Here is a 16,793-nt window from a genome sequence, read left to right on the forward strand (position 1 = left end):
AGGTGGGTAAGGAAAGGACATTTTGGAGGTGGGGGTGCACAGGAATGTGGATCAGCTGCCCACATCCATGAAGGCAGACACCAGTTTAAATAATTAAACCCCTAGTTGAGGGTGATTTAGAGCATTTCGTCAGCACTGAGCTTGCAGAAAGTACCAGCTCCAGAGAGGAGCAGTCCCTCCAATAGTTTAAGAGACCACTTGAGCTTATTCTAACTGACGGTAGGTTTGGCTGCTGCTGCTGCCGCCACCCCAGTGAGCTATCAGGAGGGCTTTCCTCTTCAAATGGAAGGGCTTACTGTTCTCCTCTTTGATTTGATATATTTAATTTTATTCTTCCAAGGAAACTTCCAGGGATATCACCAAGCTGATCTTGCTGTTGGTGTGGAGACTATGGATCGCTATCTGATTTGAATTTCAGGATCCTGGAACTCATGACAAAACCCTGCTCAATATTTCCACTTGTGGGAGAATTCAAATGTGGGACCATAAATTCACAATGGTTTCTTACAAATCCAATAGGAGAACTTTCTTTATGCATGGTTGGAATGTGGAATTTATCACAAGTGGTTGAGGCAAAGGGCTTCAATGCTTTCAAAAGGAGATTAGAGAAGCTCACAAAAGAAGAGGGAATATATTTTGAAAGCCTGAGATGAAGAAAATGGAATGGAAAATTATGATTTGGTTATGATTTATGCAGAAGGCAGTCATACCATTTAAGACATAGGGGCTTCTGATTTGGTCAGAGGTCAAAGGCTGGAGGGTACAACTGTGAGTGATGCATGTAAGATGATCAAGAGGTCAGGAGTGCAGGAGCCTCAGCCTCTGCAATTCTCTATTCAGTTTGAATTCCTTTCTGCTTGGATTAGAACAAGCATTGATTGATGAATATGCAAACTGACCATGGCAGCATGGTACATGAAGCCCTTCAGGTGAGGGAGCAACAACAAATGTGGCAGTAGGTAATATACTGAGGGGCATCAACATTGTTCTCTTCAGCAAATAGTGAGAATCCAGCAGGCTGTGTTCCCCATGCAGTACCAGGACTCAGGACATCTGTTCAGTGTTGGAAAGGAACTTGCATTGGGATTGAGAGGATCCAGTGGTTAGAGTCCATGTAAATATCAATGACATAGGTAGAACTGGGAAACATATTCTGCATAGTGAGTAGGAGGAGCCATATTCTAAATTGAAAAGCAAAATCTCAAAGGTTATAATCTTTGGATAATTTGAGCTGTGTGCAAATTAACATGGGGTACATAAAATAAGGGGGGTCAATACGTGGCTCAAAGACTGGTGTAGGAGAAATGAGTTTGGCTTCATGAGCCACAGGTATCAAGAGGGCAAGTGTGGAGTGTACTGTTGGGAACATATGCTGTGGCATGTGTTATTGCAAGCTGCATAACTAGGGAAGTAGCATGGTTTTAAACTGAAATAATGTGAGCAAGGAATCAAATGCAGAAAGATATGGTATATCAAAGAATAAGGTAAGAAAGGAAAACAATAATATGGGAAATGAAGGTTCACGTTTGGCAGGAGGTGCAGAGAGAACAAACGTAGGAATACACCAACAGTCTGAGGAGCAGGGCTTTGTGCAGGCTCTTGCCTAGGGCCTGTCTGCTCCCATCTGCTTTCTTTTTGTTTCCTTTTACTTCTGCTCTCTTTCTTTCATTTCCTTTTCTTTCTTTCCTCTTTTTGGCGGGTTAGTTGGCAGCATTGGCGTGGCTTCTTAGAGCAGTATGTTTTGGAATCAACCAGACAGCAGGTTAATTTAGATAATGAAATGTGAGGTTGGATGAACACAGCAGGCCCAGCAGCATCTCAGGAGTGCAAAAGCTGACGTTTCGGGCCTAGACCCTTCATTAGAGAGCTGGTTATTTTAAGGTTATCAAAGGTTATTTTAGACTTGTTCTTGTGACACAATTTATTGATAATTTGCTAGTTATGGCACCCCTAGTTAACAAAAAATATAATATGATTGAATTTCACATCCAGTTTGAAATGTAGAAGACTGGGCCCAAAGAAACATTCTAAATCTGAAAACGGGCAATTATGTGGTCATGAATGCTGAACTATCTGAAGTGACCTGGTAAACTAGGCTGGGATATTTTTGACAGATCAATAGAGATACAGTGGCAAACATATAAGGCGCTATTTCAGGATATTCAGAATGAGGACATTCCTACCACAAAGAAAAGTTCTAAAGGGTGGATCTGTCATCCATGGTTAACTAAAGAAATTAGAGAAAACATCAAACTTCAGGAAAAACTGTGCAAAGAGAAGTGGCATGTTAGATGATTGGTTAGCAGATAAAGAATGGCGTAGAATGACTAATGAGAGGAAGAAATTAAAGTAAGAGAAGCAGCTACTGGGAATGAACAAAAACAGATAGTAACAGTTTGTATAGGTATTTAAAAAGGAAAATAATAAGAAAAGTGAGTGTTGATTCCATAGGGAATGAAAATGGGGTATCAATAGTGAGCAATAGAGGTGAGGTGCCAGAAGATTGGCGGGGGGGCGGGGGTGGGGGGGGGGCGGTGACTAATGTTGTGCCATTACTTAAGAAAGGCTGCAAGGAAAAGCCAGGGAACTGCAGACCAGTGGGCCTAACATTAGTAGTCGGTAAGCTATTGGAGGAGATTCTGAGAGACAGGATCTACATACATTTGGAAAAGGAAGGACTGATTAGAGATAGTCAGTATGGCTTTGTGCATGGAAAATCATGTCTCACAAATTTGATTACATTTTATTTGAAGAGATGACCAACAAGATAGATGAAGAGTGGTAGACGTTATTGACATGGACTTTAGCAAGCCCTTCAACAATGTTCTGTGTGGTAGACTGACTAGTAAGGTTAGATCACGTGGGATCCAGCAAGAGTTAGCCAATTGGATACAAAATTGCCTTGATGGTAGGAGACATAGCGTGGTTGTAGAGGTTGTTGCTCACGTTAGAGGCCTGCGACTAACAGTGTTTGTCTTCATCAGTCAGAGCATTGAGTACAGGAGTTGGGACGTCATGTTACGGCTATACATTTTGAAGTATGGCTACAAATCTGGTCACTTTGCTACGAAGGATGTTATTAAAAACTGGAAAGTGTACAAAAAAGATTTACAAGAAAGTTACTGAGACTGAAAAGTTTGATTTATTAGGAAAAGTTGGAAATGCTGAGACATTTTTTCTCCCAAGAAGCATAGATGTGACCTTTATAGAGGTTTATAAAATCATGAGGGGTATAGATAAGGTGAATAGCCAAGGCCTTTTCCCCAGGGTACGGAAGTTCAAAACTACAGCGCATAGGTTTAAGGTGAGAGGGGAAAGATTTAAAAAGGACCTGAGGGGCAACTTATCCACACAGAGGGTGTTGTCTATATGAAATGTGCTGCTAGAGGAAGCGTTAGAGGCTGGTACAGTTACAACATTTCAAAAACATTTGGACAGGTGCATGAATAGGAAAGATTTCAAGATTTATGGGACTAGTTCAGTTTTAGAAATGTGATCGGCAGAGACGAGTCAGGCCAAAGGGCCTGTTTCTGTGCTGTATGATTCTAATAAAGAAATGGCAAATTATACGACAAATATTTTGCTTTTGTCATCATATATAAAACATTCCAAAAGCGGCTGGGAATCAGGAAATGGAAGGGAAAGAGATTAGCGAAATTACAATAATCAGGGAAGTGGTGTTAAACAAGTTGATGGAGCTGTAAGCTTGCAGATCTCCAAGTTACATGGACTAATTACAGGATCTTAAATGTGTTGGTGTTAATTTTCCAAAACTCTCTAGATTCATCAAATTCCTCCATTAGACAGGAAAGTGGAAAAGATAACTCCCGTGTTCAAGACGGAAAGATTGTGGCACATTAGAAGGTCAAGGCCATCTGGCTGAGAAAGATATTAAAATTAGAACACAGAACACAGAACAGTGCAGCACAGTACAGGCCCTTTGGCCCACAATGTTGTGCTGATCTATTGTCCTACTCTAAGATCAAACTACCCTGCATACCCTGCATTTTAGTAACACCCATTTGCCTATCCAAGAGTCGCTCAAATATCACCAATGTATCCAACTCCACTGCCACTGCCGGCAGTGTATTTCACGCACCCACCACTCTGAGTAAACAGCCTACCTCTGACACCTCCCCTATACCTTCCTCCATCACCTTAAAATTATGCCCTCTTGTGATTGTCATTTCCGCCCTGGGAAAAATTCTCTGACTATCCACTCTATCTATGCCTCTCATCATTTTGTACACCACTATCAATTCACCTCTTATCCTTCTTTGTTCCAATGAGAAAAGCTTTAGCTCCCACATAAGACGTGCCCTCCAGTTCAGGCAGCATCCTAGTAAATCTCCTCTGCACCCTCCCTCAAGCTTCCATATTCTTCCTATAATGGGATGACCAGAACTGAACACAATATTCCAAGTGTGGTCTAACCTGGGTTTTATAGGGCTGCAGCATAACCTCGTGGCTCTTAATCTCAATCCCCCCCGCCAATGAAAGCCAACACACCATACACCTTCTTTACAACCCTATCAACTTGGGTGGAAACTCTGAGGGATCTATGAATGTTCACCACAAGATCCCTCTGTTCCTCCACGCTGCCAAGAATCCTGCCATTAACCTGTATACTGCATTCAAATTCGACCTTCCAAAATGAATCACTTCACACTTTTCTGGGTTGAATTTCATCTGCCACTTCTTTGCCCAGCTTTGCATCCTGTCAATGTCCCATTGTCTCTAATCAAACTATACTTTTCCAAATAATCATTAGTACTATCTCTCAGAATCCTCTCCAATAATTTGCCCACCAGTAAGACTGACTGGTCTGTAATTCCCATGGTAAACCCTATTCCCTTTCTTGAACAAGGGAATGACATTGCTACCCTCCAATCTTCTGGCACTACTCCTATGGACAGTGAGGATGCAAAGATCATTGCCAAAGGGGCAGCAATCTCTTCCCTCGCTTCCCGTAGGAACCTTGGGTATATCCATTCTGGCCCAGGGGACCTATCTATCCTCATGTTTTTGAAAATTTCCAGCACATCCTCCTTCCAAATATCAACCTGCTCAAGCACATCAGCCTGTCTCATGCTGTCCTCACTAATGGCCTCACTAGTGAATACTGAAGCAAAGCATTCATTAGGGACCAACCCCACATCCTCCGACTTCACGCACTAGTTCCCTCCACTCTCCTTGATTGGTCCTACCCTCATTCTGGCCATCCTCTTGCTCCTCACATAAGTATAGAACGCCTTGGGGTTTTCCTTAATCCTACCTGCCAAGGCTTTTTCATGTCCCCTTCTAGCTCTCTAAGTCCATCCTTCAGTTCCTTCCTGGCTACCCTGTAATCCTCTACAGCCCTGTCTGATCCTTGCATTCTCTACCTTAAGTAAACTTCATTCTTCCTCTTGACTCGTTGTGCCACACGTCTTGTCATTCAAGATTCCTTCATCTTACCATCCTTCCTTGCCTCAGTGGGACAAACCTATCCAGCACTCATAGCAAGTGCTCCCTAAATATCCTCCACATTTCTCTCATGCATTTCCCTGAGAACATCTGTTCCCAATCTATGCTCCGCAGTTCCTGCCTAATAGAACTGAAATTCGCCCCGCTTCCCATTAAATACTTTTCCATACTGTTGGCTCCTATTCCTCTCCATAACTATAGTAAAGGTCAGGGAGTTGAGATCACTCTCACCAAAATACTCTCCCACCAAGAGAAAACTCCCAATAAAGTGACTACACCTTTCCTGTTTCTGACTACCACCCATACTGACTCAGTGGACAAACCATCCTCAACGATTTCCCTTTCTACAGCTGTGATACTATCCCTGATTAGCAATGCCACTCCCCCACCTCTTTTACCTCCCTCCCTATTTCTTTTGAAACATCTAAACCCCAGAACATCCAACAACCATTCCTGCCCCATGATATCCAAGTCTCTGTAATGGCCACAACTTTGTAGATCCAAATACTGATCTATTCTCTAAGTTCATCACCCCTATTCCTGACGCTTCTTGTATTAAAAAAGACACACTTCAACCCACCACACTGACTGCAACTTTACCCAATCAACTGTCTACCCTTCCTCACAGACTCTCTGCATTCTGTATCTGCCTGTACACCAGCTACCTCACCCTCTGATCCATAGCTCCAATTCCCATTCCCATCCCCATGCCAAACTAGTTTAAACCCTCCTGAACAGCTTCTAGCAAAACCTCCACCGAGGATATTGGTGCCCCTCCAGTACAGGTGCAACCCGTCCTTGTACAGGTCCCACTTACCCCAGAAGATATCCTAATGATCCGCATATCTGAAGCCCTCCCTCCTACACCAGCTCTGTAGCCAAGTGTTCAGCTGCACTCGCTCTCTGTTCTTAACCTCAGTAACCCATGGCACCGGTAGTAATCCTGAGATTACTCCTCTGCTTATCCTGCCTTTTAACTTCCAACCTAGCTTCTTATATTTACTTTTCAGGTCCTCATCCCTTTTCCCAGCAATTCATTGGTACCAATGTGTGCCACGACTTCTGGCTGCTCACCCTCCCCCTTAAGAATCCTGTAGACTTGATCTGAGGCATCCCTGACCCCGGCACCCGGGAAGCAACACACCATTTGGGAGTCTTGCTCACGACCACAGAATTTCCTGTCTAAAATTGTTTAAGGAAATTTTAGATGTCCAGTTAGAAAATCTCAAGATAATTGAGAAGCATCAACATCAGGATGACTCCACCAAAGGAAAATCATGTTTAACTAAATTTTAATAAATTATTTAAATGAGTCACGTGCTATGAATGAAGCAAAGCTTGTAGATGTACAATACCAGGATTTTCAGAAGGCATTTCATAAGGTACCAAGCCAAAGTTTGTTGCAGAAAATAAAAGCTCATGGTATAAGGCATAACTATTAACATGAATAGAAGATTGGTTGGCAGAAGACAATAGGCATAAATGTGTCTTTGCCAGATTGACAGCATGTGGCAAGCGGAGTCCCATAGCAGTCTGTGCTGGAGCCTCAAATTTCTACAATTTAAATTAATGACTTGATGGGGGTGTAATGGACCAGACCAAATCCCCTCAAAATATGTTCAGATAGTCTAGACCTAACTTTTTTTTATATATTAGAAGGCAAATGTAAGATATTGTGTTCTGCATGCAGTTTGATTGGTCAAACTATCGGGCTTGAAGCAAAATACACTATATTCTTACTCAACAGTTAAAATTACAACATAAGAAAGAAAAACTGGAATAACATAACTCTATTGAAGAACTTAACAGACTAATACAGCCGCATCTCTATGCAGTCTAGGCAGATAAAAATGATTTTTGTATTTTGGCTTGAGTTTTCCTTATTCCCAAATGACCACCTCCAGATAATTCCTGTTCTACCTACAACACTACCTTTCCATAACTCACCAGTAATTCAACTTGATGAACATCCGTCTGTTTTTCATCTGCCTGAACATGAGACAGTCTCCATTTCCACATCAAGACTTCATTTTTTAAGATTGTAACTTTCTGGGATACAGTCAGGCTCTTCTGTGTATGGTTTTTGATACAACTGCTTTAGTTTTGCATCTTTCTGTTATAATTCAATTAACTTCTTGGAACAAAAATTATTCACTTTTTCCTCCACCCTGTTTTTTTTCGCAGATGATAGGGAGCAAAATATTTTGTGAAGAGGACATAAGGAAATTATAGGCAGATATAAATACATTGAGTGAGCAGGGGAGTATAATGTGAGAAAATGTGAGGTTGTTCACTATGGCAGCAAGAATAAAAAAGGCAGAATATTATTTAAACACAAAGCAACTGTAGAATTCTAAGGTGCACAGGGATTTAAATGTTCTGGTACTTTAGTCACAAAAAATAATATGGAAGTACAGCACATAACTAAGAGGGATAATAGGATGCAATCCTTTATTATGAGAGGAATTGAACATGACACTAAGGATGTTATGCTTCAGTTACACTGGGCATTGGTAAGACCATATCTTGAATACTGTGTGCAGTTTAGGCCTCCTTATTTAAGAATGTATTTGTTAGGGACAGTTCAGAGGACATTTACTAGATTGATACCTGCATTGAGTGGTTTGTCTTCTGAGGATAGGTTGGACAGGCTGGGCATTTTTCTCATTTTGAAGAATGAGGGTGAATGGATCGAAGTATATAAAATTCTGAATAGTCTTAATTTTTGGACATGGAAATGATGCTTCCTCTTGTGGGTCAGTCCAGAATTAGGTAATGTTGTTTCTAATATTAGGGGTTGAAATCTCAGGATGGATATTAGAAGATAGTAAGAACTGGAGTCAGATAACACAGTGTGGAGCTGGAGGAACACAGCAGGTCAGGCAGCATCAGAATAGCAGGAAAGCTGATATTTCAGGTTGGGACCCTTCTTCAGAAATGGGGGAAGGAGCTCTGAAATAAATAAAGAGGAGGGGTGAGGCTGGGGAAGGTACGTGGGATGGTGATAGGTGAGTGCAGGTAGGCAGTGGTGGGGATTGGTCCCTCTCATCCCTGCCTGCTTGACCTGACACAAGCCGCCCGTCTTCTTTCCCACCTATCTGCTCCTCCCACCTCACTGACCAATCCCCACCACTTCTGAAGAAGGGTCCCAAGCCGAAACATCAGCTTTCCTGCTCCTCTGATGCTGCCTGGCCTGCTGTGTTCCTCCAACTCTGCACTGTGTTATCTCTAGATATTTGGAGATTTTTTTTCAGCTTCACTTCCCTGCCTTTTCCCTATAATCCTTGAAACCTTCATTGTTTAAAAATCTATATCAGCCTTGATTATACTCAATCAACCAGCCTCTACAGTTCTCTGCAGTAAAATGTTTCACAGAATTACTACCCTGTCAGAAGGAATTCTCTTCATTATTTTGAGATTATGCCCTCTGGTGCTGCCCTCTCCCACACGGAGCAATAACTGACCGTAAGTCCCCTAAAAACCTTGACTGTTTCAGTAAAATCACCTCTCATTCTTCTAAAGGCCGATGATTACTGGCCCAAACTAGTCAACCTCTCCTCATAAGACAGTCCCTCCACACCTTGAAACACTCTGCCTCATAAAAAAAATGGAGGCAGGAATTAAGACAAAGATAGATCGATTGCCTTGCCTAATGAGAATCTAAGGTTATTGGGGTCATAGAACATAGAACATTACAGCGCAGTACAGACCCTTCGGCCCTCGATGTTGCACCAACTTGTGAAACCAATCTGAAGGCCATCTAACCTACGCTATTCCATTATCATCCATAAATGATAATGGTCAGATGGAAATGAGGAATTTCAACATGGGTGGATCAGCTATGCTCCTCTTGAATGGGGAGCTGACTCGGGTTACTAAGTGATCTATTCTATTCATAGTTCACATGTTTGCATGTTTCTATAACAAGAAAAAACATTTGGTCAATCACCTATCCAGAGGTCTCTAGATACCTCCCACTCCATTATAGCATCCTATTTGTTTTACATTTTGCCAGGCTTTGTCACTGGAATTTCACAGGAGATTTGGTAAAAGAGATCTCCACTGTCTTTATGATATAGCTACAGTGGCAGTCAGGACAGATGCAAGGAAAATCCTGGCACAGGTTTAACACATAATTTCTTTTATCTTAGAACCTTAACAATGGTGATTAATCTCCAATGCTTTGATGTTTCTCTTTATCATATTAGTTGTTATTGAAATTGCAATCTGACTAGGGCACTATCAAGTTTGGTCATTATCTTCTCTGAATTATTTTCTTCTATTTTAGCTTTGCAGTTCAACCTATTAACTGTTCATTTCCTGTTTTGCATTGATTGGACATTTTGAACATCATGTATAATGAGATTCCTTGGTTACTTCACCACTGTTCTGGATGTATATAAGCTGCCTTCTTTCCTTTTATATGCTGAGCAATAGAAAACAGAAGCAGAGAAAACCCATTCAGCATACTCAATAAATTCGTAGTTGGTCTGATTGACCCTGACTGAACTTTCCCACCGATGTCTAACAGCCTTTGACTGCCTTGGCAATCAAAAATCTGTTAAACCCAACCGTGAGTATATTCAATGGCCCAGCCTTTGCTGAGCAAGAGAATTCCAAATATTAATAACCTCTGAGAAAATAAGGTCCCCCCCGTCTCTACTTTAAATTGAAAACTTCTTATTTTGAAACTGCGCCTCCTAGTATTGGATGGCGGGGGGTGATGAAATACCTTCTCAGCTTCTACCCGCCTCATCCAACATCCCCAGCTACCATCTGGCCTGAAGCTCCGCAATCCCCATCTAGCCAGCAACCTTACCAGTCAACTCTAGCCCACTGCCCCCCAGGCCTCACTACCATTTTGCCCAAAATCCTGGGCCCCGATGAAATTACCTGCTGGCCCGAACACACCCTCTACCATCCCTGGCATCCCTCCAGTTACACTTGAGAACCAATCATCATTCTTCTCATATAATGTTAAAAGACTGCTTTCCCATTACTTTGGTATTTCACACAAATTTCCCTGTTGTGTGGAAGATATGTAAGACTTTGATGAAATGTGTCTTCTGTCAGCATGGTAGTTCCATACTACCAAATGACCTTTAGACCAAATGGTATATTGACTGTGGGTGGGGGGCAGGTTGTGGCCATTGGGGGTGAGTGGGGTGTGGTGTCAGGAACAGTGGGTAGAGGATCTGGTCCTGGGAGTTTATTGTGGCTGATTGGGGGGAGGTGAGGCTGTTGGGATGGTGATTTTCAAGAATTGCCTGAGATGGGTTGCAGGCGAAGGGCCTGGCTGCTGGGGAGGGAGCACGATAATCTCAGGACATTGGGAAGCTGTTATTACACCAGCAGAGGGCAGTTGAGAGTTGACCACATTTGCTGTGTTTAAGCCAGACCAGGTAAAGATGGCGGATTTCCTTTCTTAAAGGGGAATCAGATGGGTTTTTACAACTATTAACAGTTATTGTGCGGTTACCATTAGTCTACGTCTTAATTCCACTTATATTAATTGAATTCTAATTCCACCTAATTCCACAGTGGGATTTGAAACCATTTTCCCAGAGCATGAACCTGAGGTTCTAGATTCCAAATTCAGTGATATTACATCTATCTTAACAAAGGATAGAAATACTGCCCAGGCCATGGCAATAGAGTGAAACTTGGTCACTAGATGAATTTAAAATTGATAAGGAGGAAAGGGCTGTTGGTACTAAAAGTTGATAAGGCACTGAGATTGGATGAGATGCATGAAAGGATATTGAAGGAAGTGAAAGTGGAATGTGCAGAGGGACAGGCAATAGTCCTTCAGCCTTCTTTAGACTCAAATGATGCTAGAGGACTGGCCATCAGTGAATGTTGTTCAAAAAGTCTGCAAAGAAAGGCCCAGCAATTACAGTCTAATCAGTTTAATTTCAGCCTTGAGGAAATTTCTTGAGGCAGTTACTTGAGATTGATTTAGTAGCAATGTGGAAAAATAAGAGTTAACTAGGAAGAACCAACATGGATTTCATAGAATTCTTACAGTGTGGAAACAGGGCAGCTGCCTCAACACATCCGTAATAACGGGCATAAGTAATATGAATGATGCTCTTGTTACAGACCAAATAGCAGCAGCATTCCAAACTTTGAAAATAATTTGACAGGGACAAGAATACAATACCGTTTGAATGATATTACAACATTATCTTAAAGTTCTGGTTTGTTGCCCGTGCCACGTGCTAGTGAGGCGAGGAATATAGAGAGAGAGGAGTTGAACACGTGGCTACAGGGATGGTGCAGGAGGGAGGGTTTTGGATTCTTGGATAATTGGGGTTCTTTCTGGGGTAAGTGGGACCTCTACAAGCAGGATGGTCTTCACCTGAACAAGAGGTGTACCGATATCCTGGGGGCAAGATTTACTAAGGCTATTCGGGTGGGTTTAAACTAATTCAGCAGGGGGATGAGAACCAAAATTGTAGTTCGAGTATAGAAAAGGTTGAGAGTAAGGAGGTCCGAAATAAAGTTTCAGGGACGCAAGATGGCACCGGCAAGCAAGAAGTTGGTTTGAAGTGTGTCTACTTCAATGCCAGGACTGTCCAGAATAAGGTGGGTGAACTTGCAGCATGGGTTAGTACCTGGGACTTCGATGTTGTGGCCATTTCGGAGACATGGATAGAGCAGGGACAGGAATGGTTGTGGCAGGTTCCAGGATTTAGATGTTTCAGTAAGAACAGAGAAGACGGTAAAAGGTGTGGCATTGTTGGTCAAGGACAGTATTACAGTTGCAGAAAGGATGTTTGAGGACTTGTCAACTGAGGTAGTATGGGCTGAGGGTAGAAACAGGAAAGGAGAGGTCACCATGTTGGGAGTTTTCTATAGGCCTCCCAACAGCTCCAGATATGTAGAGGAAAGGATAGCAAAGATAATTCTCGATAGGAGTGAGAGAGACAGGGTAGTTGTCATGGGGGACTTCAACTTTCCAAATATTGACTGGGAACACTATAGTTCGCGTACTATAGATGAGTCAGTTTTTGGCCAGTGTGTGCAGGAGGGCTTCCTGACACAGTATGTAGATAGGCCAACAAGGGGCGAAGCCACATTAGATTTGGTACTGGGTAATGAGCCCGGCCAGGTGTTAGATTTGGAAGTAGGTGAGCACTTTGGTGATAGCGATCACAACTCTGTTATGGTTGGGGTTTGTGCTCCTGAGATGCTGCTTGGCCTGCTGTGTTCATCCAGCCTCACATTTTATTATCTCACAACTCTGTTATGTTTACTTTAGTGATGGAAAGGGATAGGTGTATACCACTGGGCAAGAGTTAAAGCTGGGGGAAAGGCAATTACGATGAGATTAGGTAAGATTTAGGGAGCACAGGATGGGGAAGGAAACTGCAGGGGATGGGCACATTAGAAATGTGGAGCCTATTCAAGGAAAAGCTCCTGTGTGTCCGAGATAAGTATGTACCTGTCAGGCAGGAAGGAAGCTGTAGAGCGCGGGAGCCATGGTTTACGAAGGAAGTAGAATCTCTGGTCAAGAGGAAGAAGAAGGCTTATGTTAGGATGAGATGTGAAGGCTCAGTTAGGGCACTTGAGGGCTACGAGGTAGCCAGGAAAGACCTAAAGAGAGAGCTCAGAAGAGCCAGGAGGGGACATGAGAAGTTGTTGGTGGATAGGATCAGGGTAAACCCTAAGGCTTTCTATAGGTATTTAAGGAATAAAAGAATGATGAAAGTAAGATTAGGGCCAATCAAGGATAGTAGTGGGAAGTTGTGTGTGGAGTCAGAGGAGATAGAGGAAGTGCAAAATGAATATTTTTCAACAGTATTCACTCTAGAAAACGACAATGTTGTTGAGGAGAATACTGAGATACAGGCTACTAGACTAGGTGGGATTGAGGTTCACAAGGAAGAGGTATTAGAAATGCTACAGAGTGCGAAGATAGATAGGTCCCCTGGGCCGGATGGGATTTATCCTAGGATCCTCTGGGAAGCCAGGGAGGAGATTGTCGAGCCTTTGGCATTGATCTTTAACTCGTCATTGTCTACAGGAATAGTGCCAGATGACTGGAGGATAGCAAATGTGGTTCCCCTGTTCAAGAAGGGGAGTAGAGACAACCCTCGTAATTATAGACCAGTGAGCCTTACCTCAGTTGTTGGTAAAGTGTTAGAAAAGGTTATAAGAGATAGGATTTATAATCATCTAGAATAGAATAAATTGATTAGAGATAGTCAGCACGGTTTTGTGAAGGGAAGGTCGTGCCTCACAAACCTTATTGAGTTCTTTGAGGTGACCAACCAGGTAGATGAGAGTAAACCGGTTGATGTGGATTTCAGCAAGGTGTTCGATAAGGTTCCCCACAGTAGGCTTTTGTACAAAATGCGGAGGAATGGGATTGTGGGAGATATAGCAGTTTGGATTGGAAATTGGCTTGCTGAAAGAAGACAGAGGGTGGTAGTTGATGGGAAACGTTCATCCTGGAGACCAGTTACTAGTGGTGTACCGCAAGGGTCGGTGTTGGGTCCACTGCTGTTTGTCATTTTTATAAATAACCTGGATGAGAGTGTAGAAGGATGGGTTAGTAAATTTGCAGACGACACTAAGGTCGGTGGAGTTGTGGATAGTGACGAAGGATGTTGTAGGTTGCAGAGAGACATAGATAAGCTGCAGAGCTGGGCTGAGAGGTGGCAAATGGAGTTTAATGCGGACAAGTGTGAGGTGATGCACTTTGGTAGGAGTAACTGGAAGGAAAAGTGCTGGGCTAATGGTAAGATTCTTGGTAGTGTAGATGAGCAGAGAGATCTCGGTGTCCATGTACACAGATCCTTGAAAGTTGCCACCCAGGTTGACAGGGCTGTTAAGAAGGCACAATAAAATGTGAGGCTGGATGAACACAGCAGGCCCAGCAGCATCTCAGGAGCACAAAAGCTGACGTTTTGGGCCTAGACCCTTCATCAGAGATGGGGATGGGGTGAGGGTTCTGGAATAAATAGGGAGAGGGGGAGGCGGACCGAAGATGGAGAGAAAAGATTGGACATAGAACAGTTGTTCCGCCGCCCTCGCCTCCACGCCTACTTCTTCAACCGGGAACCTAACCCTCCCTCCACTGACCCCTTCACCCGCTTCCAACACAAGTCCTCCTCCTGGACACCACCCCCAGGCCTCCTACCCTCCCTCGACCTCTTCATCTCTAACTACCGTCGAGACATTAACCGCCTCAACCTCTCCACCCCTCTCACCCAGTCCAACCTCTCCCCCGCAGAACGGGCAGCCCTCCGCTCCCTCCGCTCCAACCCCAACCTCACCATCAAACCCGCAGACAAGGGTGGCACAGTGGTAGTATGGCGCACTGACCTCTACATCGCCGAGGCCAGATGCCAACTCTCCGACATCACCTCCTACCGCCCCCTCGATCATGACCCCACACCTGAGCACCAAACCATCATCTCCAACACCATTCATGACCTCATCACCTCAGGGGACCTCCCACCCACAGCCTCCAACCTCACTGTTCCCCAACCCCGCACGGCCCGTTTCTATCTCCTTCCCAAAATCCACAAACCTGCCTGCCCTGGTCGACCCATTGTCTCAGCCTGCTCCTGCCCCACCAAAATCATCTCCACGTATCTGGACTCCATTTTCTCCCCTTTGGTCCAGGAACTCCCCACCTACGTCCGTGACACCACCCATGCCCTCCATCTCCTCCAGGACTTCCAATTCCCTGGCCACCAACACCTCATTTTCACCATGGATGTCCAGTCCCTATACACCTGCATTCCGCATGCAGATGGCCTCAAGGCCCTCTGCTTCTTCCTGTCCCGCAGGCCCGACCAGTCCCCCTCCACCGACACCTTCATCCGCCTAGCCGAACTCGTCCTCACCCTCAACAACTTCTCTTTCGATTCCTCCCACTTCCTACAGACTAAGGGGGTGGCCATGGGCACCCGCATGGGCCCCAGCTATACCTGCCTCTTTGTAGGTTATGTGGAACAGTCCCTCTTCCGCACCTACACAGGTCCCAAACCCCACCTCTTCCTCCGTTACATTGATGACTGTATCGGCACCGTCTCTTGCTCCCCAGAGGAGCTCGAACAGTTCATCCACTTCACCAACACCTTCCACCCCAACCTTCAGCTCACCTGGGCCATCTCCAGCACATCCCTCACCTTCCTGGACCTCTCAGTCTCCATCTCAGGCAACCAGCTTGTAACTGATGTCCATTTCAAGCCCACCGACTCCCACAGCTACCTAGAATACACCTCCTCCCACCCAACCTCCTGCAAAAATTCCATCCCCTATTCCCAATTCCTCCGCCTCCGCCGCATCTGCTCCCACGATGAGGCATTCCACTCCCGCATATACCAGATGTCCAACTTCTTCAAGGACCGCAACTTTCCCCCCACAGTGGTTGAGAACACCCTTGACCACGTCTCCCGCAACACATCCCTCACACCCCACCCCCGCCACAACCACCCAAAGAGGATCCCCCTTGTTCTCACACACCACCCCACCAACCTCCGGATACAACGCATCATCCTCCGACACTTCCGCCATCTACAATCTGACCCCACCACCCAAGACATTTTTCCATCCCCACCCCTGTCTGCTTTCCGGAGAGACCACTCTCTCCGTGACTCCCTTGTTCGCTCCACACTGCCCTCCAACCCCACCACACCCGGCACCTTCCCCGCAACTGCAGGAAATGCTACACTTGCCCCACACCTCCTCCCTCACCCCTATCCCAGGCACCAAGATGACTTTCCACATTAAGCAGAGGTTCACCTGCACATCTGCCAATGTGGTATACTGCATCCACTGTACCTGGTGTGGCTACCTCTACATTGGGGAAACCGAGCGGAGGCTCGGGGACCGCTTTGCAGAACACCTCCGCTCGGTTCGCAATAAACAACTGCACCTCCCAGTTGCAAACCATTTCCACTCCCCCTCCCATTCTTTAGATGACATGTCCATCATGGGCCTCCTGCAGTGCCACAATGATGCCACCCGAAGGTTGCAGGAACAGCAACTCATATTCCGCTTGGGAACCCTGCAGCCCAATGGTATCAATGTGGACTTCACCAGCTTCAAAATCTCCCCTTCCCCCACCGCATCCCAAAACCAGCCCAGTTCGTCCCCTCCCCCCACTGCACCACACAACCAGCCCAGCTCCTCCACTCCACCCACTGCATCCCCAAACCAGTCCAACCTGTCTCTGCCTCCCTAACCTGTTCTTCCTCTCACCCATCCCTTCCTCCCACCCCTAGCCGCACCTCCATCTCCTACCTACTAATCTCATCCCACCTCCTTGACCTGTCCGTCTTTCCTGGACTGACCTATCCCCTCCCTAC

This window comes from Stegostoma tigrinum, chromosome 2 (genome assembly GCF_030684315.1).
Source record: "Stegostoma tigrinum isolate sSteTig4 chromosome 2, sSteTig4.hap1, whole genome shotgun sequence".
In the NCBI taxonomy this organism is placed as follows: domain Eukaryota; kingdom Metazoa; phylum Chordata; class Chondrichthyes; order Orectolobiformes; family Stegostomatidae; genus Stegostoma; species Stegostoma tigrinum.